The sequence below is a fragment of the Echinops telfairi genome, unplaced genomic scaffold, assembly GCF_000313985.2.
Source record: "Echinops telfairi isolate 266 unplaced genomic scaffold, ASM31398v2 ScPeMD7_443;HRSCAF=831, whole genome shotgun sequence".
NCBI lineage: Eukaryota > Metazoa > Chordata > Mammalia > Afrosoricida > Tenrecidae > Echinops > Echinops telfairi.
Window position 1 is genome coordinate 48137780 of NW_022104341.1, and position 22089 is coordinate 48159868.

The following is a 22089-nucleotide window of genomic DNA, read 5'->3' on the forward strand; positions in this document are numbered from 1 at the left end:
GTCTTTACCTGAACGTCAGTATTCTTTAATCTCCACAATTGAAATTATGCCAGTGGAAATTCTATCCAATCTTTAAGGCCTATTTTTAGTACCTTGTGTCCCAGGAAAGTCTCCCGGTGCTCTCAGTTAGATACAAATTCCATCTTTATCGTCTCTGCTTTCTTCACAATTTACTAAATTCTGCCTTGAATTATAGTTGTAGGTGCAGATGACATCTATTGATGCTACATTTTATAGTCATTTTGAGAACTGGCCTGATCTTAATTTTTTATAGCATTTGCAGCTCTATTAGAGTGTATTCCCCATAAAAGGTCCTAAAGAGATTTAATAAATTGTAATAATCAGTGTGCTTTGTTTATATATTCAGATTCCCAGATTTTGTGGAAAGAATGGATTGTGAAATATGATAGAATTATGGATCATGACATTTTGTAAAACATGCTAAAACTACATTTGATTAGATCATGTCAGATCCCGCCAGAGAGGCATGCATGGTTTGTTCACTCCACAGGCCAGGAAGAGCATGGGACCGTGCCCAGACTAAACATTTTCATAGTCTTTCATTGACCTTCCTGGAGATAGACTTTGCCATCTCTAATTATTGTAATTTGGTACTTAGAACACATGTGTTATATGAAGTCTCCCTTGCCTACATGACCTCTCAATGCCCTGTAGGCAATTTCTGTAGGTAGTTGTTGAGGTTCCATTTTGCAGAGGCCACAGTTAAAGCTAAAAGCACTTTGAAGAGAATTCATGGACTTCTGAATTATGGTGGGGTCTACCCAGTCAAATTGGTAGGGGGTTAAAGTAATTAAGATATCTGATTCATGAAAAACAAAGCAAAATGATAAAACCGAAAATATAACACTGTGACTCGTGAGGACAGGAAAAGAGGTGGGGTAAGGCATACGAAGAGATGAAGAGATGGATTATGCAGCAGCACCCTCTACTCTCCCTCTTCCTTTACTTATGGAGACTGTCTTATCATTGCCAGAGCCCTTTACCCCAAATTGGAATATTCTTTGTTAGGGGAAAACTCTTATAAATTGGGAAAAAGGTTGGTTTTGATGTCAGAAAACCTAGGTGTAAATTCTGTCTCTTGTATTACTGCATGGCCTTTGACTAGCCACTTAATATCTTTGGGGTCTTCGTTTCCATAAAACAAATGAAGAAATTAATATCTGATTCATGTGGTTGTTCTAATTACTGGGGATAATGTAAAAGTACACTGAAACTGTGAAGTGCTTTGTGAAAACCATGAGATGAAGTAGCCGCGTCAAGTCCTAAAGCCAGCAGAGGATTCCGGTTCTTGCTTTCCCGCTCTATCCGACTTCTCTTCTACACGCTTCAATTAGCAAGAGCTCATTTGAAGATTCATGATTTCAGAGATTGTCCCTGAAATCTTAACAAACAGTTAAGTGCTATTAACTGAAATGATGGCAATTTTGACCCAGCCATTGGTGCCTCTGGAGATAGACCTGGCGATCGAGTTTCAAAAGGGCACAACGTTGAAAATCCTGTGAAACTGTTGTCTTGTGCATGCGTGAGCGCACCATGAGTCAGTCAGCTCAGTGTCAACTAACAACACTTCTGCGTGAGCTCTTCCTTGACTCCCTTTCCTAAAATAGTTATCCCATTACGTTTTTCCATAATTACACTTAATGGAAGTGCTGGGAAAAACTCTGCAAATCAACTCAGTTCAAGAATTGAAGAACCCTCGGTTCTTTCCTTCATTTTTGTTCGGTTGCATGGGGATTTCTTTTTTCTTTCAAACCGTTTCATTAGGACCTAATCCAGACATTGTGCCATTCATCAGTTCAATCATTTTAAGCAGTGTTGTACTATTGCTACCACAATCAGGTTCAAAACATCATTCCTTTTTGTACTCCTTGACATCAGTTCCCCATTATGCCTCCTTCCCTCGATAGCCCCACCCCCAGAACACTTATTCTAGTTATTGTCTATATAGATTCATCCATTCTGAGTTTCATATACTGAAAACCAGAAAAATTCCTAACAGAGTGTGAGAAGGCTACCAACAGTGACAAAGTACTTCAGAGAAAAACCCCAATATGAAAAAAAAACACCCCCACAGATAATATTAAAAACCAGATCAACACAAAGTGTAAAAGGGAGATAAAATTCCTAGGTTTTAACCATTCAAGTCAGATTTATCCTTTTAATCTAATATAGTCCTCTCTACAATACTCCCGGTCTGATAATTCCCCGTCTCTCACCTGTGGTCAGAGGGAAATCATTGGAGGTTTATTCCCTATGTGGATCCTGCAAATGTATTTTGGGCTTCCACGGTCATCCAAAGCCTTCTGCACACCAGAATCTCACAATTTAACTCTGATACTATTCCTTACTTTGGATTTGGATTATATAGTTTATAATCCTTTGATCACAGATGTTGGTGTGCTTCTTCCATATGGGTTTAGTTGATACTTATTTGAAAACAAGCCTTTAAAACTCCAGACATTATTCTTTTTGGTAGCTGGGCACTATCTAATTTCTTCACCACACTTTTCTATAGCACCAATATCTTCTGTATTTTCTTTATGAAGGTGACCAGGACCATGTTATAAAATTTTTTTGTTCTTAGAATAGAGTTAAGTTTCAGTGCAAGTCCCAAATCCATTCCCGAGTCTATGTTTTCTATATGCCTCTGCTTCACCTTAGAGACATCCTTGTTATTTTATGGTTAAGAACCTTATAAATCATCTCCCTGGAGCATAAGAACTTTTTGTTTACAGTGTCATTGCTTTTGACCATGGTAATAATTTTAAAACACTACTGAGAAAGGGAAATTGAACAGATGTAGGCTAATTACAAATCACAATACCTGCATTATTCACTTGTACAGAATAAGTCCTTACATGACTGGACACTATTTTCACAAACAATGGGAGTTGGTGGTTAGGCAACCTACAATAATATTCACTGACAATGTCAACACTGGACTGCAAGAATAATACATATCTTTATAAAGCAAGCAGGGCAGTGAAATAGTAAGTAGATATTATTCCTCCTACTGACAATTCAATACTTTTGGCATAGCTGCCATCTGCTTCTTCACACATCCTGTAGTTTCAGTCCATAGGTTTCAGGTATTTGAGGTAAGACCTAGTTAATCTAGTGGATTTGCACATCACATCTCCCTGGTATGACTTTTGGATTGTGCTATGCACCTTGAAGATCCAGGGTTCAATGTCTCAGCATTCTATGGTGCATGGCCTCGGTCTCTATTGGGTGCACAGAAACTCAGACTAATGTGGCCCATTAGGACATAGTCCCAGGCATACTCCCCATTTAGGGTCCTTAAAAGAATTGTTAGTCTTCCCCCATGCTCCCACTCCCCAGAAGTTGATCCTTTCTCTTTTTCTATGAACAGACATGCATTTGTCTTTTCAGAGACACATATGCTCCTTTTCCCCATTCTTGACTTGCTTTTCTCCTCAGCATCCCTCATCATTCTGGTAGTGCAGCGGGATCTCATCACGCCCTTGCATGGCAGCCACTAAGCAGTCATCCCGCAAGCTCCCTCGCTCAAATATCTGATCCCAGCTGGCATAATCCCATCTGCCAGAACGTGGCCTTTAAGAAACACACCTAGAGAGGATGGTGTGTGGTTTATGGGCACCAGCCATGTTCTTTACTGAGCTGCCTGCCTGATCTGGACAGTAGACGGGAAGCCTGAGCCTATCCCTCTCTGTGTTCATCCCTACAGCAGTGGACTCAGGGGGCATTTGTCCTCTTGTGACCAACATCACTCAATATAATATCAAGAGGTAGTTCATGGGTTCATCCCTGTTTTTCAGGGATGTGTAGTATTCCATTGTATGTATATATCAAAGTATTTTGTGGTTAGCAGCCCAGCGAGTAACCCACTGTGCCATCAGGGCTCCCTATAGCAAAGTTTGTTTGTTTTTAATCCATTCTTCTACTGATGGGAATTGGGGTTGTTTCCAACTTCCTGCTATTGTGAACTGTGCTGCAATGAACACGAGAAAGCAAACATCTGTTTGTGATCTGTCTCTTATTTCTTTGGGGTATTTGTCCAGAAATAGTATTGCTTGTCCATATGCTATTTCGATTGCCAGCTGTTTTAGGAATCACCACAGAGCTTTCCACGGTGGTGGTTGTATGTATTTACAAGCCCACCAGCAGGGTGTGGGTTCTGATCTCTCCACATGCTCTCCAGAATTTGTTGTTCTCTGTTTTTGTCTTTTTTTTTTTTTAACTGGGCTAAGGTTGTGGGTGTTAGATAGAATCTCGTCATTGTTTTGATTTGCATTTCCTGAATGGCTAGTTAAAAAGAGAATTTCCTCACATGTTTGCCAGTCATTTGGGTGTCATCCTTTGTGAATTGTCAATTCAGGTTCTTTGCCCACCGTTTTAAGAGGTTTATTTGTTGTTTTCTTGTTGTGGGCTTGTAATATTCTGTAGACTTTAGTAATTAATCCTTAGTCTGAAATGTCTTTGCTAAATATCTTTTCCCAAACTGTGTGCTTTCCTTTTACTTTTTTTGATGAGATCTTTGATGTACACAAGTGTTTTATTTTTAATATGCCCCAGTCATCTAGTTTTCTTCCACTGTGTGTACTTCCTTTGTTATATTTGGTAGCCCATGTATGCCCTGCACTGGTGCCCTTAAATTTGTCCAATTTTCTCTTTGATGATCTTGATAGCTTTTGGTTTTAAATTTAGATCTCTAATCCACCTTGAGTTTGCATGGAGTGAGGTATGGGTCTTGCTTCATTCGTCTGCAGATGGGTATCCATTTTTTTCAAGCACCGTTTGTTGAAGAGGGCATCCCCTTCTCATTTAATGTCTCTTGGTCCTTTGTCAAAAGTCAGTTTTCTGTAGGTGGATGCTTTTATTTCTAGGGTTTCTGTCCTGTTATATTGCTCCTAGTATCTATAATTATACCAGTACCAGGCTATGTTGACATCTGTGGCTGTCTAGTAGTAGTTTTGGAGTCAGGTAGTGCAAGGCCACCTACTTTGGTCTTCTTTTTGAGAATTGTTTTATTTTTTCCTTCACTTTTTCCTTCTCCATATGATGATGGTAATTAGTTTTTCCATTTCTTTAAAGGATGATGTTGGAGTTTGGGTTAGGATTGCACTGGATTTATAGATTGCTCTAGGTAGTATTGACATTTTACAATATTGAATCTTCCTATCCATGAACATGGATAGTCTTACATTTGTGTAGGTCACTTTTGGTTTCGTGTATTGATATTCTGTAGTTTGCTTGTTTTTTGTATAGGTCTTTTGTTTCTTTGGTTAGGTTTATTCCTAGATATTTCAACTTTTGTGTGGCTTTTCTGAATGTATTGTTTTCTTGATGTCTTTTTGGATCTCTTATCAATAATATATAGGAATCCAACTGATTTCTGCTTGATAATTTAGTATCCTACTACTTTACTAAATCACTCAATTGTTTCCAACAATCCTGTTGTGGAGACCCTGGGGTTCTCTCTATAGATGAACCATATCATCTGAAAATAGCATGAGTTTCACATCTTTGCCCAATTGTGCACCCTTAATTTCTTGTTGTCTTATCGGTCTGGCTGGCACTTCCAGCATAATGGAATCCTCGTCTGGTTCCTGCTTGCAATGGGAATGTTTTCAGCTTTCCCCATTGAATATATTGGCTATTGGTTTTTCATATATGGCTATTATTGTGTTGAGGAGTTTTTCTTCTATTCCTATCTTATTGAGTGCTTTTATTAGGAATGAGTGGTTGATATTGTCAAATTCTTTTTCTGCATTGATTGATATGATCATGTAGTTCTTATCTTTTACCTTGTTTATATGGTGGAGCACATTAATTCTTTTCAAACATTGAACCATCTTTGCATCCCTGGTTTGAATCCCCCTGGGCCATTGTGTATTATTTTTTGATGTATTGTTGGATCCTCTATTTCTGAATATCAAAGCTTACACAGGTTTCTCTTTTGAGCATGCAACTGTGAGAAACCTCTTCTTCACCCAGGATAAAGTTTTTTGTTTCAGCCAGCTAACAATGGAAGGGAAACTAACACAATACCATATACCCTCCCAGAGAGCATTGGGATATTCATCTTTATTGATTTATTTACAATAGTGTGTCTCTTCATATGTTTCTCCATCAATTTCTTTAGTAGTCAAATTTCTTTTATATTCCTCAATACACATTTAAAAGCTCATTTTAAACATTCAATCATTCTCCAAGTTCTCAGTTATTTTGCATTTTCACATAAATATGCTCATGGAAGAAGTCCAGTCTGAATGCTCCTTAGAGGCAAAGATGGGGAGACTTTGTATCATGTACTTTGGACATGTTGACGTGATGTCAGGATAGACCAGTCCATGGAGAAGGACATCATGCTTGGTAAAGTAGCAGAACAACAAAACAGAGGAAGACCATTGACAAGATGGAGTGAGTGACACAATGGTTCATATGCTTCCTCCAGTCCACAGATGAGGCTGTCTGCTCTGGTAAAGATTTACAATTTTGGAAATCCTATATTTCCCAGGGTTGCTGTGAGTCAGAACTGTCTTGATGGCAGTAGGGTGATTATTCATTCTATAATAATTATTTAAATTTTAAAAATTCAATTTTTGTCTGACTTTCCCATTTGACTATAAGCTGTGTCAGGCTGGGGACTAGATATTATTTACCTGTGTATTCTCACTACCTGGCATACTTGGTTTTGCCCCTTAATAGCCATATGACTTTGGACCAATTATTTAATTTCAGTGTATCTCAGTGTTTTTCCTCAGATATAAAATGGCATTTATAATAGTACCCAAGTCCTGTTATGATTCTCAATTTTCAGTGCTTAGATTAACAACTGACACATATAAAATGTTCAGTGAATGTTAGCCATTATTCTTACTTCAAACATTTGCTGAAAAGTGAATGATTAAATCAAGTGCTTTTGCTTTTTCATGACTTCAAGATTTCTAAGTTGATTTTCATAATTTTTACAATTTTCATCTAGAATATTTTTGAGACTGACTGTGTTTTCACCATGTCTTTTATTGAATTGCTCTGACTTTGAGAGCCAATTTCCTTTGGCTATCTGTAGTGTTCTATTAATATTTGGAAATAGGGAATAAATAGTGTCTAAAGGATAGAATAACTGTGAGTTCTAAGAGAACTAGAGGTCAAAGCCTAACTCCAGATACAGAGGATGATGGATATAAGGAAGTTGGGATCCAGAAAGCCATTGTGCAAATACCTAAAGGAACTAGTTCAGGAGTGCAGTTTAGCTAGGTCGAAAAGCCCAAAGAATATCTGAAATAGTTACACGTTATTTGAGAAAGAATAAATAGTGATAATGATTAAATGTATATAGTATGCAATGGAACTACCAGTCAATATGTCAGACAATGGATTGCATTAGGTATATCTACTGCAAAAGACTTCTTTAAAGTGTTTAAAAGAAAGGAGATTATGGCACTTTGTGGACTAAAGGAGGCCTGGCCCAAACCACGGCAGTTTCAATGGCCTCATACACATTTAAGAGTAGGACATTGCATAAGGAAGACCAAGGAAAAATGGATACATTTGAATGATGATGCTGATGAAGAATATTGAAAGTACCATGGACTGCCATAAGGACAGATACGTCAGTCTGTAAAGATTTATAGTATCACAAACCCACTGGGGAGTTCTACCGTGCCCTGTCTGAGGACTTTCTGAGTCAAAATCAAATGGGTAGCATTGAGTTTGTTTTTTTTAATTTGAAGTGGCATCATATAAAGGTTATAGCTTTAAATCTGGGCAACATATTTATTTTATGGGATATATTATAATTTAAAAATTTCCAATGTGGACACCAAGACTTAGAGAAATTTTCTTAGAAGCTTCATTTTGGGAGCTAGTTCCCAGTCCAGATATACTTAACAAACCAAACCAAAGCAAGTATAGTTGAGATTAACAGAAGGAAGATGGGGTCCCTGGATTAAGTATTGGCAGTACTTATACAATCTTATAATTGTATTCAGTGTGAAGCAAAGAGACTTCCAGACAAAAATGTTTCCAGCACAATAAAGCCTCCATGTCTCTGAAACCAGTTTGTTCTCATACAGAAGAGCTTCTGATTTGGAAAGTGTGATCTCTAAACATGAAGACAGGAATGACGCTGGGCAGCACCTTTTTGAAAGGAGTAAGGTGGCATGAAAAGACAAAACCAAAAGTGGATGTGTAAAACATGGATTTGGGTAAAAATGAAACATTCAATTCTGACATGTCTGCAAATTCACCCTCATTAAAATAAAAGGTTGAGACATACAGCTTTCCCCTTAATTTCACCTAGGATAATCCCCAAATTCCTATGTCGAATAGAATATGCTAAAATATCAACATCCCTATGATTCATTCTCTTGCCCCAATAAACCCTGAAATCCAACTTCAGAATGTTGTAGTGTGCGCTAGTGCTGTATGTTTTTTCTCTCCAGAGGTTGTAAATAATCCCACATTATATATGACTTCATTTATTTATTTATTTTTTGTAACTGCAGAAGTAGCCAAAGAGCTTTGAAAAAAAAAATGTCTGTTTTCCCTCCTTCATGAACTTCTTCGTCTGATTATTGGACCCAAGATAAGTAAACCTCAAGCATGTTTGCTCTTAATTAAAGCTCTTTTCCCGGTGTACCCAGAGGCACCACTTAAGAGTGTGCAAACCAGATGAGAGGAATAGTAAGCACTCCGGGTTGCCTTCCCAAACATTATTTATGCATTTTTGTTTTGAGAAACTGGTTAGGAACTTAAGAAAGAATGTTTTACACTTAGACATGTTGGTCTGTGTATGTCTGCCTCTCATGCGCAAGTATTTGTGTTTCTACAGCAAAAGTTTAGAAAGGAACTCCACATGAGATGAGAATAGGAAGATAAATAGAACAGTGTTATCACCTACAAAGATGTATCAATTAGCAGAAGAGAAAGAATAGCTCTGCATTTCCTTAGCACTCAGTAATTCTAGATCTTTTATTAAAGCACAGTGCTTATGTTCCCAAGTACATTGTAAATTCCTAGTACAATCAGAATACTCCTTAGAAGCAAGGCTGGAGAGACTTCATCTTACATACCTTGGACATGGTATCAGGAGAGACCAGTCATTGGAGAAGGACATTATACTTGATAAAGTGGAAGGGAGCGGAAAAGAGAAAGACCCCCACAGGGATTGACACAGCGGCTGCAACAATGGGCTCAAACTTGAACCTAAATGCGATGAGAGTGCAGGAGCAGACAGCGCTTTGCTCTGTTATACATCGTGTTGTTAGCAGTCAGCACTGACTCAACACCACCTAACGACAACAGTGATATATTTGTTGTATGAAAGTTGAAAATAGAAAAAACGAGAGTATTCATTTCAGAATACAGGACACATCACTAGGAGCCAATGAAACTTCGAAACAGATGCTTTGCTTTTATTTTAGATATAATATAGAAACACATGGTGGAGGTGCTGCTTGTCTTGATTTAATTTCAAGGACAATTAATGAAATGTGCACAAGTAAATATTTCAGCGTTGGACCTTTGAGAGTTTTATCCAACTCAGTCTCCTATTTCTAGAAGTTATCAGGTTGGCTTTTAGGAAAGCAGCATGAAGGCCGCATCTACCCTCCACTGGCTTCCTATTGAGATGAGGCAGCCTGCACACATGCCTCCACCCTCCAGCCTTGGTTACCTGTACTGACACCACCTGCTCTTCCCACAGCACTCTTCTATGCTGGATTGGATAATTCATTGCCATGGCCACATAGGTAATACTCAAAATTATGGGGGTTTATTATATATATATATATAGAAAGTTCACAGGTTACCACAAGTCAAGACAAGAAAGCATTAAGGATACAGTCATCGGTCCATAATAACACCTCTCCTCAGTAAGCAGCCAAGTGTCTCTAGTCTTAAGCCTCTCAGCCACATGGTTCCCTGGCTGCTCCTCTGCCTCAGTCTCATAGTCTCCTTGGTTCATTGGTGTGTAATCTTGGTCCCTTGTCTTGACATGCCTCCTTTGCTCTTTCCTAAGAGTTGCTATGAGTCTCTGTGCCACACGCTGTGGTGCCTCTGGTCTTGGTCCCCACCACTTCAGACAGACATCTGAAACATTTTAATCGGTGGCTCTTCTTCTGTAGGTCCTGAGATTTCTCTGTGTGTTTCTGCATCTGAGATGGGTCATTTTTATAATGAAAGTATGCTTTTAGTCTTTCAGCAAACCATACCTCCAAGGAAACAAAATGTGGTGACTTGAATCATATGCTATACTAAAGAGGACATGCAGAATACATCTCACCTTTACTGTAATATAGAATTCCACAATGGGATTATAATCACAGGCCTTGAGACTAGAATTTATAATACATTCACAAAAGAGATATGACTGGAAGGGTCTTATTAATTGAATACATCTCAGCTTTGATTTTTAACTTTCCTGATTCTTGGCTTACTTATCTGTATTAATGCTAACCTACTTTTAGGCACTTTTCAAAGCTCTTCATGAACTGCAACTTTAGCATTAGGGCGATATAATTATATTGATATCATTCCCTTTTATAAAATAGAAAAGGAGCCCCAATGGTGAAGTGGGCTATGAGTTGGGCTGCTAACAACAAGGCCAGCAGTTCAAAATCACCAGTCATTCTGCATGAGAAAAATGAGGCTTTTTACTCTGTAAAGATTTAGTCTCTGAAATCCATGGAAGCAGTTCTATTCAGGCATATAGGGTCAATTCTTTGAGTCAGAATTGATTCAAAGACAGTGAATTTTTGTGTTAGTCTGGGTGGACTAGAGAAACAGATTCATAGACACTCATATGTGTATAAGATACAGCTTTATATAAAAGAGCAATTGTATATTGAGAAACATCCAGCCCAGTTAAGATCAAGTCCATTAATTCAATATGAGCCCATATGTCCAAATACTAGTCCAGAAATTCCTCTTTAGACTCATGCAGCCATAGAATAATGCTGAATGCAGGAAGATTATAGGCCAATGGGTGGAAAGTCTTGTAGATCCAGTGGCAGTGGAAGGATTTCAGTGTTGGCATGGGTCTCCACATGACTCCTCTAGTTCCAGGGCTCTAGCTCCACCAGGGTGTCTCCATATGGCTTGTTAACAGGAATTTCTCACAGGGAGACAAAGCAGAGATTGTGGGTCTGGCCTGCAGGAAGCTATTTATCTCCATAGCACTTCAAATGAGGTCATCAAGCTGTGACTTGATTGACAGGTAAACTCCACCCCTTCACTCTTAGAAGTCTCAAGTTGACACCAAATTATGTAACTACCACAGACACTTGTAAACTTGACACTTTTATTCAACTCTTTAGCCATATATAATTTTTAGGCAAAACAATAATAAAATCATATCTGTAACTAACAGGATAAAACTAAAATGTACACAATTCAATATATGCCATCTTCATTTAAACATAATATTCTATAAGTGAACAAAACAATATTCTATACTTATGTGAACACCTTGATCATAATCCTATGAACATATTCCCCCACCTATGAAAGTTTGTAAACCAACCATTTTATCCCCACCCCCGCCTCCCACCCCCATTTTGGATATCCAATTTCTTTACTGTTTTCCTACATCAATCCAGTGCTCTGAGGAGACAATCCTAATATTTGATGTGAAGAATCATTATTCCAGTTGGAATCTTGTGACGTCTAGATCTATAAGCAAGGTCAAATCAGGACAGGGCATCCATGAAGTCAGCAACAATATGCACCAGTTCACAGGCTGAAAAATCTCTTCTTCTGGTCGTATTCTGGTCAATGTGGGGCACCTCCCTTAGCCTCACCATGGTGCCCACTGGTCATCTTGCCTTTAGATCATGGGCACCATCACAAATTCTCAACAACCCTAGCCCCTTTGTGCTAGGTCATGAACTTCAGACCAGTCAACCTACTCTCATTTTCTCATCTAGTCCCTGTGAGTCAGGTCCACGGATGCCAGTGGCCAGACTCAAACCATCTCTTTATTGCTGCATTTCTCTAACTTCCACTCAACAAGGGGATCCAGGTGGCCACCTAGCAGGCATTTCAGCCTGTCCACAGGCTCCCTTTAACAGTTGAGTCTTAGAGCAAAGAGTTCCTCCCATGTTCCAATTTTTTCCACCCTCAGGTACAAACTGCTAGTTCAACATACAAAAAGCCAAAGAGTTCCTTTTTTTCTTCAATCTATCAACAGCCTTCTAGGCAAGTCTCTTCACCTTTGTTGTCCTGAGCACTCAAGACACTGGGTAGGGCTTATCATTTTAGAGCCTTCTTTGGCATGACCTAACCCATTTAAATTCCAATTTAATTGCTGAAGGCAAGTAGCCTTACAAACTCTCTATTTTTACTTCCCAATAATCATTTCTCTCAATCATTATATCAATAACAATAGGCAGAAGAAAACAGTAACCTAGTAGAGCCAGATCCTAAATTCAAATTAAAAACAGTCAAGTTCAATCCTTATCTATCTTATTTTAATCCTTATCTGAATGATTCTATTGATACAAAATATGGCCTTAGGCCTCTGACAGAATCAAGTCAGAGCCAGGCTTTCTGTCAGCCATTTTCACTAAGCAGCATGGTCTCTGAGAAATTCAAAGAGCAATTTCGTCTACTGAACTCAAAATATACATGAATTACATTCACTCTCACCATTTCAAACAGGAATAACCAAAGACAAAAAACAAACAAAATACTCAAAATGTTAACCTCCCACATTCTTTCCAGAAAACAATCCAATAAACTGTGTGGCTGTATCTGACCTCTGTCTAATCACAGAAGAAAAATTACCACAAGGCAGAGGTCAAACAAGTATCCACTCTCCATTTTCATGATTTGAATCAGATATTCATATGGTTTACTATGCTGGGAGTGAAAAATTCAAGAGAAATGGAATCACTTTCGTCATCAAGAAGGATATTTCAAGATCTATCTTGATGTACAATGCTGTCTTTAATAGGATAATATCTATCATCATACACGAAAGTTGAATCAAGTCGGCCTGGCGGCTGTCGAGGAGGCATGGTTGCCACCAGGAAACTCAACACTTTCTGCCTCTCGCCATTGCCCACGATTCGAGAGATAATTAAATTGTTCAGACTGCAAGCACAGAAGCAGCTGTCCCAGAACTTCCTCCTGGACTTGAGGCTGACAGATTGTGCGGAAAGCTGGGAATCTGACAGGTGCTTATGTTTATGAAGTGGGCCCTGGGCCCGGGGGCATCACCAGATCTATTCTCAGTGCCAACATCGCAGAGCTCCTGGTGGTCGAGAAGGACATGTGGTTCCTGCCCGGGTTACAGATGCTGTCTGATGCCGCACCTGGGAAACTGAGGATTGTCCACGGAGACGTGCTGACCTGTAGGGTTGACAGGGCTTTTCCGGAAAACCTGAAAAGAGCGTGGGAAGACGAGTCTCCACACCGCTGATCATCAAGTGGCTGAGGGCTGTCTCCCGCCAGGAGGGGCCTTTTGTTTACGGCAGGATGCAGATGACTTTGACCTTTCAAAAGGAGGTGGCAGAGAGGCTGACGGCCACCACGGGCAGCAAGCAGCGGAGCCGTCTCTCCATCATGGCCCAGTACTTGTGCAGCGTCCAGCATGTCCTGACCATCCCCGGCCAGGCCTTCATCCCCAAACCAGAGGTGGACGTGGGCCTAGTGCACTTCATCCCCCTGGTCCGGCCCGCCATCCAGCAGCCCTTCGACCTGGTGGAGAAAGTGGTCCAGCACGTGTTTCAGTTCCGAAGGAAGTACTGCTACCACGGCCTGGGAATGTTGTTTCCTGAAGATCAGCGCTTAGAAAGCACTGGAAGGCTGCTGCAGCTGGCTGATGTGGAGCCCACACTCCGGCCCTGCCAGCTGTCCCTCGCCCACTTCAGAAGCCTCTGCGACGTGTACCGAGGAATGTGTGATGGAGACCCGCAGCTCTTCGCCTATAACTTCCGAGAAGAACTCAAGCAGAATAAAAGCCGAAGCCAGAAGGCCCGGGAGGCCCGGGAGCTTTGAGGCTTTCACAGGCTTAGCTGCTGGCCTTCGACTGTGGACACAGCTAGTGTGACCCAGGGCTGGGCTGCCCGGGGGTGTACTCTGGGGTCTTGTACTGAATGACAATAAAAATACAAGTGGCCGGGGATGGCTTCTTTTCCGTTTACTGTACAGCTTGGTAGAGAAAATAAATATAATCCAATAAGGTACAGTAAAAAAAAAAAGTTGAATCGATATACTATTATTTAAATTTAGGCATCGAAAAAGCTAATGAAGAAATTGACAAACATTACGAAACTCTTCAGTCTGAAATTTATCAATGCAGTCAAAATGCATTAATTATCTTTGGTGATTGAAATAAAAGAGTTGGAAATAAAGAGGAAGGTACAGTAGTTGGAAAATATGGCCTTGATGATAGAAGCGAAGCTGGATATCACATGATAGAATTTTGCAAGACGCATGACTTCTTCATAGGAACTAGAAAGAAAGAAAAGACAAAATGATGTCAAAGCGACCCTAAAACTTGGTCTTCATCATAGAGAAACTAAACCAATGAAAGAAATGGTGAACTAAATGAAATGAACAAAAAATTTCAAAGAGCAGCTTAAGAAGACAAAGTAAAATATTATAATGAAATGTGCAAAGACCTAGAGATAGAAAACTGAAAAAGAGATAAAGCTCAGAATATCTTAAACTAAAAGAACTGAAGAAAAAGTCAAGTCCACAGCTGCAATATCCCACCACTTGTCTGTCCGTTGTACAGAAACAGAACGTTGTCGGAAATAGTGCCAGATCAGAAGGCCCGCCTCACACTCGTTCCTTATGGGTGTAGGGAAAGACCTTTCTCTATATACCTATGCTCTCAGGATACTCCTTTTTTGGTTCTATGGGAGCATCCTGATAGATCCATTCCAACATACCAATTCCCCTAAGCTTTTGGATGCCTTCTTCTACAGTGTTCCAAGATAGGTCAGGTACCCCAAGTTGGTCTAGTCTAGGCCATCTGGCAGCCCATGCTTCAGTGAAACCAATCAAATAAGGAAATAGATCCTCTCTTAACCTCTCTCACTGAGACATTGAAAGAAGAATGTGTGCCTAGGGGCCCAGCATCTCTGAAGACTCCTGTGATTGCTATTTTATGTGCACCAGGATTAACAGTGGGAACTGCCCTACGTAAACTCTGACATTTGCCTACAATGAGGCTGATTGGGCCCTGTAGTGGTAGAGGGCAGGTGTCAGCACTCAACCAACAGAGACAGGGGTTGGGCGTCTCACAGGTAGTGTAGCTCACAAGTTGAGGTGAAGAACTAACTAAGGCAGCCGCACACTGGTCTTGTTATCCGAGAGCAAGAGATGGAAAGATGAGGCTTGCAGAGCCATTTATCTCTTTGCCCTTCATGCAACCTTATTACTCCCACATGTGTCCATTGGCCAGGTTGGCATAATAAATGTACCTATCACAGATATCTCAAAAATAATGTGCAAATTACAGAAAAATATCATTGATATCACATGCAACTAAAATTTTCTGAGGATCTTTCATTAAATCTTGCAGCGGTACATCCACAGGAAGCTGCTACAAGTACAAGAGAGGATATGGAACAACCCATGTTATCACTGATATTACATCTCACATGGCTGAAAGCACAGAATACCATAAATATGTTTTGACTGGATCATAGCAAACTACAGATTACCTTGAGAAGAATTTGCTTACTCTATAGCTTCGAGCAGACTCTTACAGCTTTTGCTATTTGTTCTGTATGGTTAAGGGATTTGGCCGTTTCCACTCTAAGAAAGGTTCTGATCGGTAGTGATTGAACAGATTCATTTAATGATCCAGACCTAAAGTCATGATAATTAAAGGACAGAATGTTATATCCTCAGATTGATAAAGACCTTTGGGATCTCTGAAACACAAAATTCAGAAGTACGATATTTAAGGTTTCTACTATGCCATTGTCTGAGTCCTAACCCTCTTAAACAGAAGCTCTACTGCTCATATAATCCACTTTGTGCACATTGGAAGAAGGAGCTCTTTGCAGGTGGGTGCAAGTCCCGTGCTAAGGCACAAACCTTGTTGAACAGAATGCAGGCTGGATTACAGTACCTTCATTATGTTGGTTGGACAGCTTTATATAGTGAGCAACTTGTATAATCACACAGTATAGTAGCCCAGCTTTCACGTAAGATACATGAAGGCTGACTATGATTAGCTGACTTTTTTGAAACTTGCCACATGGGAGTATGATGTATGGTAACAAAAATGGTTTTGACTATCTAATTAAATAAAGTGACGATAGAGAGTCTTTCTTTATCACCTGTTTTAGGCATGCAATTACCATGAATTGAAGATCCTTGCTTTGTTCTCACCAAATGTTTTTTCTACTTCTTATCTTTATTGAATTTAAGGTCACTTTCTATGTAAATGTAGTGTGCCAAACAGTTTGATTTCACTTGAGACAGCTGAAATCATAATACTTTCTGTCGTTGTTGTGTTGCCAAGTCAGCTCCGACTCATAGTGACCCTATGTATAACCAAATAAAACACTGCTTGGTTCTGTGTTATTCTCACAATTGTTTGAGCCCATTATTCTAGAAACTGTGTTAATCCATCTGCTTGAGGGCCTTCCTCTTTTTCGCAGCCCCTCTACTCTAGCCAGCATGATGTCTTTTTCCAGGGACTGGACTCTCCTGATAGCATGCCTGAAGCAAGTGAGATACTAGTTTCTAGGAGCATTTGGGCTGGATTTACCTTCAAAAGAGATTTGATTTTTCTTCTAGCAATCCGTGATACTTTCAATATTTCTCACCAACACCATAATTCAAATGGATCGATTTTTCTCTGGTCTTCCTTATTCATTTTATACAGCTTTCACGTGCATGTGAGGCCGTTGAAAATACCATGGGCTAGTCCTCGAAGCTCTTCAACACTCTAAGGAGGTTCTGTCTAGTTGATTTGGCCAATGCAATGTGTCACTTGATTTCTTGACTGCTGCTTCTATGAATACTGATTGTGAATGCAATAAAACGAAATCTCCGACTTCAGTTTTTCCTCCACTTTTCATGACATTGTCTATTGATCCAGTTATAAGGATTTTGTTTCCTTTACATTGAGTTTTAATCCATATATCTATACATATATATAGTCTTCATCAGCACATGCTTCAAGTCCTAGTCACTTCCAGCAAGTAAGGTTATGTGCTACGATTGTTGTGCCTTGGTTTGTCTTGTGCCAAAGATAACCTCAGTTTGGGGTTGGCGGGACTATGTGTGGGGATAGGAAGATGAGGGAAATATATGACTATCTTGGAGAAGATATTGGTCTAGGAGAAGTCTCCTGAAAAATATCAATATCCAAAAGAAGGGTTAGGACAGATTATGACATGGAATACTAATTTCAAATGCTATTACTCTCTCTTCCACTGAAAAAATGTTAAAGGACATCTGTTTAGATGGGGAAGAATTGTTATTGCTGCCTTTTCTTTGTTTTTGTGTTGTTATTTTTCTTTGCTGTCTCTAGTTATTCACACTATTGGGCCACTGAAATAACCAATCTAGGTTACCACTTCATGCTCCAAATAGGTCGTAATATTCATCTGTCAGGTGTATATCTAGTTACATCTCCCAGATTCAGAATCTGGAGGCACAGTCACAAATGAGATTCTGCCTGTCCCCTGAATGGCCTTGTTGTCAGACAGAGTATTGTAGGGTTGATTATGGCAGGCATAGTTAGCTTGACATGTAGGATCTTATAAATTTGATCTCCCTTTTGACCCACCTAAAGTTGTTTAAGTTTGAAAAACAAAGTGAAAAGGAATTACTTGTGGATTCTTTCAACTATAGACTAAGGATGCAAATTGTCCGGGTTGACTAGATAAGTAAATTCAGTGACATGCATATTTGTGTCAGAAAGAGATTTCTATCAAGAAATAATTGTATATCAGGAAAACATCCCAGCCCAGTCCAACTGAATCCATAAATCTGATTCTAGTTCATAAGTCCCAGACTCATGAAGCCACATGCAATGATGCAGAATGTAGGAGTATCACCGGCTGGTGGGTGCAAAGTCCCATGGATCCAATGGCAGTGGATGCATCTCCAGGGTTCTGGCAGCAACCAGGGTCAGCCAACAGGAGGTGAAGCAGAGAGGAGAAGTTCCCAGGACTCTCCTCATGAGAATGGCACACCCACAAAGAGGCACCATCAGGCTATAACCTGAGTGGCAGGCTGAATACCACCCTTACACTTTTTTATATCTTCAAGTTCACATGAAATTATGTAACTACCACAGTCTTGCTGTCATGCAGAATCATTGGGGAGTAGGGGTGGGAGATGGTTTTTGCAGGTGCCTTGGGGTTGAACTTTGGCTGCTTATCATTATTATGCTGGCTTTATCATTATTATATTGGTCCTGGTGGTGCAGTCCTTACAGGTTGGGCTATAGACTGTATGGTCAGCAGTTCAAACCCGCCAGCAGTTCCCAAGGAGAAAGCTGGGCTTTCTACTCCTGTAAACAGTGACAGTCTCTGAAACCACAGGGTGTTGCTATAAGTCAGCATGGACTCTATGGCAGTGAGTTTAGTATCAGTTGATCTTCTTTTTAATCCGTTTAAGTTTGCTTAGTTCTAAATATTTTCTACTGTCTTTTTGACTCAGGTTTTTAATCTGTTATTTATTGTTGTTAGCTTAAAAAAAAGATATTCTATATAGGAAATCCAGGGTAGGAAAATCTATATAGAGAGTAATTGGATTAATGGTTCCTGGGGGATATGGTAAGGGTACATGGGGAAAAGTGGAGAGCTAATAATGATGAATACAAGAACGCAGAAAACTGGTTGTGGACATCTCTGTATAACTCTTCCTGTTGTGATTGAACTGTTGAATTTTCTGATATGTGAATTATATGCCAATAAAATTGTTTTTTAAAGCTTGTGAGAAAATGGAATGAAAAGACAATGAAATTGTAATGGGTGTTTTGAAGTTGAATATATATTATTCAGAATATGATAAATTAGGACTGCAGTCCCTGAGTCACAGAATCTAGTGAATTAATTCAATATCTATTGATTGCCTGCCAGGTTAAAGACCGTGCTAACAGCTAGGAATCCAAGTTTACTAAAAATACAAAGGCAAGCCAAAAGAACCACAATATGGTTTTTCAGAGCTATTCATAGATACCCATAGCTCTGACTTTAGGGTTCAATGACAGCCTATTCTTAAGGGATTGGGAAGCCCTCTTTGAGGACACAAGGGGGAAAGAATTTGTCATGAACAAAGTGAAGCAAGAGGCTATGTGGCTATTAAAGGAACTACAGGTAAGGTAGTCTAGAGTGCAACCCGCTGTAAAGAGGACATTGGTAAGTGATGAGGGTTGTAAGGCGGCTGAAAGGACAGTTAAGAGGCTGTTGTAATATTTCAGTGAAAGATGATGGTGGTGTGAACTAAGGTAATGACAGGGGTGGGAGGTAAGTGATACATTCAAATGACTGTAAGGATGTAGAACAAAAGGTTTAGTATTTGAGTTGAATATGGGGGTGTGAGATAGAGAAGTATCATGTATAGAGTCTAGATTTCTGGCAGACTTTTAATGCAATGCTGTGGCTAGTTACAGGGAGGTTGGATAAAAGAAGAGAGGATTTTCAAGGCCTCCCTACTTGGTAATTTGCTTGGCTACTCTTCTTAGCATTTTAGTCAAATCTCCTAAGGAACTAACAGTTTCTTTGATCTCATATTATTTGCTTTTTTGAAGACTAGAACTTGGTCCCTCTAAACACAAACTTCAGGAACTACCTCCATTAGCTGGAGATCTTTCAGATATGGATACATTTGCTTGGATTAGTTTCAACACAGAGAGGGCATCCACTGTAAATTCCTGCCTAGATTCCCCCCTGCGATGCTCTTTCTGATATACACTCTGGGTACTGACCATTTTAATATGTCTAAATTTTCTCCGATCGCTGGCGCTAGGTCTTTATGAAGTCACTTTCTGTCACCAGCTTGGCAGTTCCATTGTAATATTTTCTCCTTCTATGGTGACTTTGGATTAACAACTACTTTCCAGAATTAGTTTGAATTAGTCTGAGTAAGAACACTGTGCATAATGGGATTTAGAAATGTAAGCAGCCGCCAGAATCTTACTGTTCCAGATCTAACCTTGCCATTGACTGATGAGCTAAAATTGAGTATTACTGAAGATACAGGAAGAGCTTCGTATCCCATTAATTCCATTCCTCCTTTTCCCTGAGAGTATACAGCTGAAAATTGGGTCCTCCATTAAGTACCAATGACTTCTACCTTCTTGGAATGATTTAAAACTAGTTTCAGGTCCTGCAAACTTAAAACAAAGAGCAATTCAACCAAAAGGAGACCTAATGATGATTAGAAGGCTCTCAAGCCATTAGGTTGCCTCTTAAAATTCTTACCTGCAGCGAGTACATAGCATTCAACACATTCACTCTGCATGCAGTCTTTCACTAGGCATTTAGAACCAATTACTTTATGTGCGGATTTGTCAGAGGCTTTGAGCTAATGTGGCTCATTAAAGCCTCATGGAGATAAGTGACTACAGGGCCCTGCTGGCCAGCACACCTCTTCTATTCAGGTTTTCACTGCTGACAGGCAATAGAAAGTTAACTAACCAGCAAATCCGATAAAGTGAGAGGTAACCCAGAAGCTTAAAATCTGTACAGGTACTTTATGAAGGTCCCATGGAATGTCTTTCTGGGAAATGGGTGTTTCCCCCCAGAAAAAAAAATGGCCTTGGGGAGTGAGGGCATGGATGGTTGTTGGGGGAGAGGGTAAAGAAAAATGTTCTGTGGTAATTTTCCTGTATGGAAGTGTACATGGTTTTGAGAACTCTCTTCAACCAGTCTATTCTTCTTCCCCTTCTTGTACAAATCTGCAGGTCCTAGGGAGCTCACAGAAGGAAGAGGCAAGGTTTCTAGTAAGACAGTATTAGTGGTTGGGGGAGGAGCCAATGCTCTCTTCCTGTCATTCTGAGAAGATGGATCTTAACATTGAAGACAGTCTGCATATGCCTGGACTCGGGACTGTGCTAGCTCCTACAGCCTTGGCAGAGCAGAGCACATGAGCTGAAGGATACCTGCAAAGGAGTGGGGCTTTTTAGAGGATAGTAAACTTTTTTTAAGCGAGTCAGCTGGTGGAGCCAGGTGGATTTTAATGGGATGGGAACCATTCCTATAACAGTGCCATGACTTAGATGTTTGAGGTAGCGACTTCTAGTCTGACATAGGCTGGAATAACCTTAGGTTTTAAGTAGCCAACAGGGCATCCTATGGAGCAAACATTATATGGTGAAGAGTTGTGAGCTTTGATTGAAGTGGTTCCAAAGAAGCTCTTTAGGATGTGTGGAATGCATTTATTAATTACTGTCAGGTAATCTAAGCAGCCCTAGTGGTATTGTGGGCTAGGCTTTGGGCTGTTAACCGTAAGGTTGACTGGTCAACTCTACTAGTCCATGAGAGAAAGATGAACCTGTCTGATCCCATCAAGATTTACAATCTCTTAAATCTTAAAGAACGGTTCTACTCTGTCCTATAAAGTCTCCATGAGATGGAATTATCTCAATGGTCAGAGAATCTGGAAAGAGTTGAGAGGGACTCATATTGGAAAGGGCTATCGGCAATGACAGTATATATTTGATTGGTAGTTGGGAAATGTTAATATTAAAAACATCAACATGCACATATCTTATATATTAGCATTTTTGTGCATTTAAAATCAGACACAAAGTATTCTTCCTATTTTATATTCACAATGGTCTTGTAAGGCAAGTACTTTTACACTAAACATAGACATGAGGAAAACAAAAGGAATAAATAATTTACTATCCCAAACAGACTCCTGGTGGTGTAGTGGGTTATGAATTGGGAAGCTAACTGAAGCCATTAGCAGTTCTGAGGGTGGTGATGAGGCTCACAGAATTGATTTAATGGCAGATAATTTTTCATTTTTGTTTCTTTGGTATTCAAATGCATGTGTTTTAACCATTTTATATTTTACCTGCCAGTTCTACTAAAAACCTAGCATTTAAATTCTTTTTCTTTTTTTCCCCTCCCCTTAAATTGTTACCGTTAC

At 39.7% G+C, this 22089-nt stretch overlaps 1 pseudogene; it reads left to right on the forward strand.

Moving 5' to 3' along the window:
* The first annotated feature begins 13026 nt into the window (after positions 1-13026).
* On the forward strand, positions 13027-14135 carry LOC101652896 (annotated as a pseudogene).
* Positions 14136-22089: the final 7954 nt, after the last annotated feature.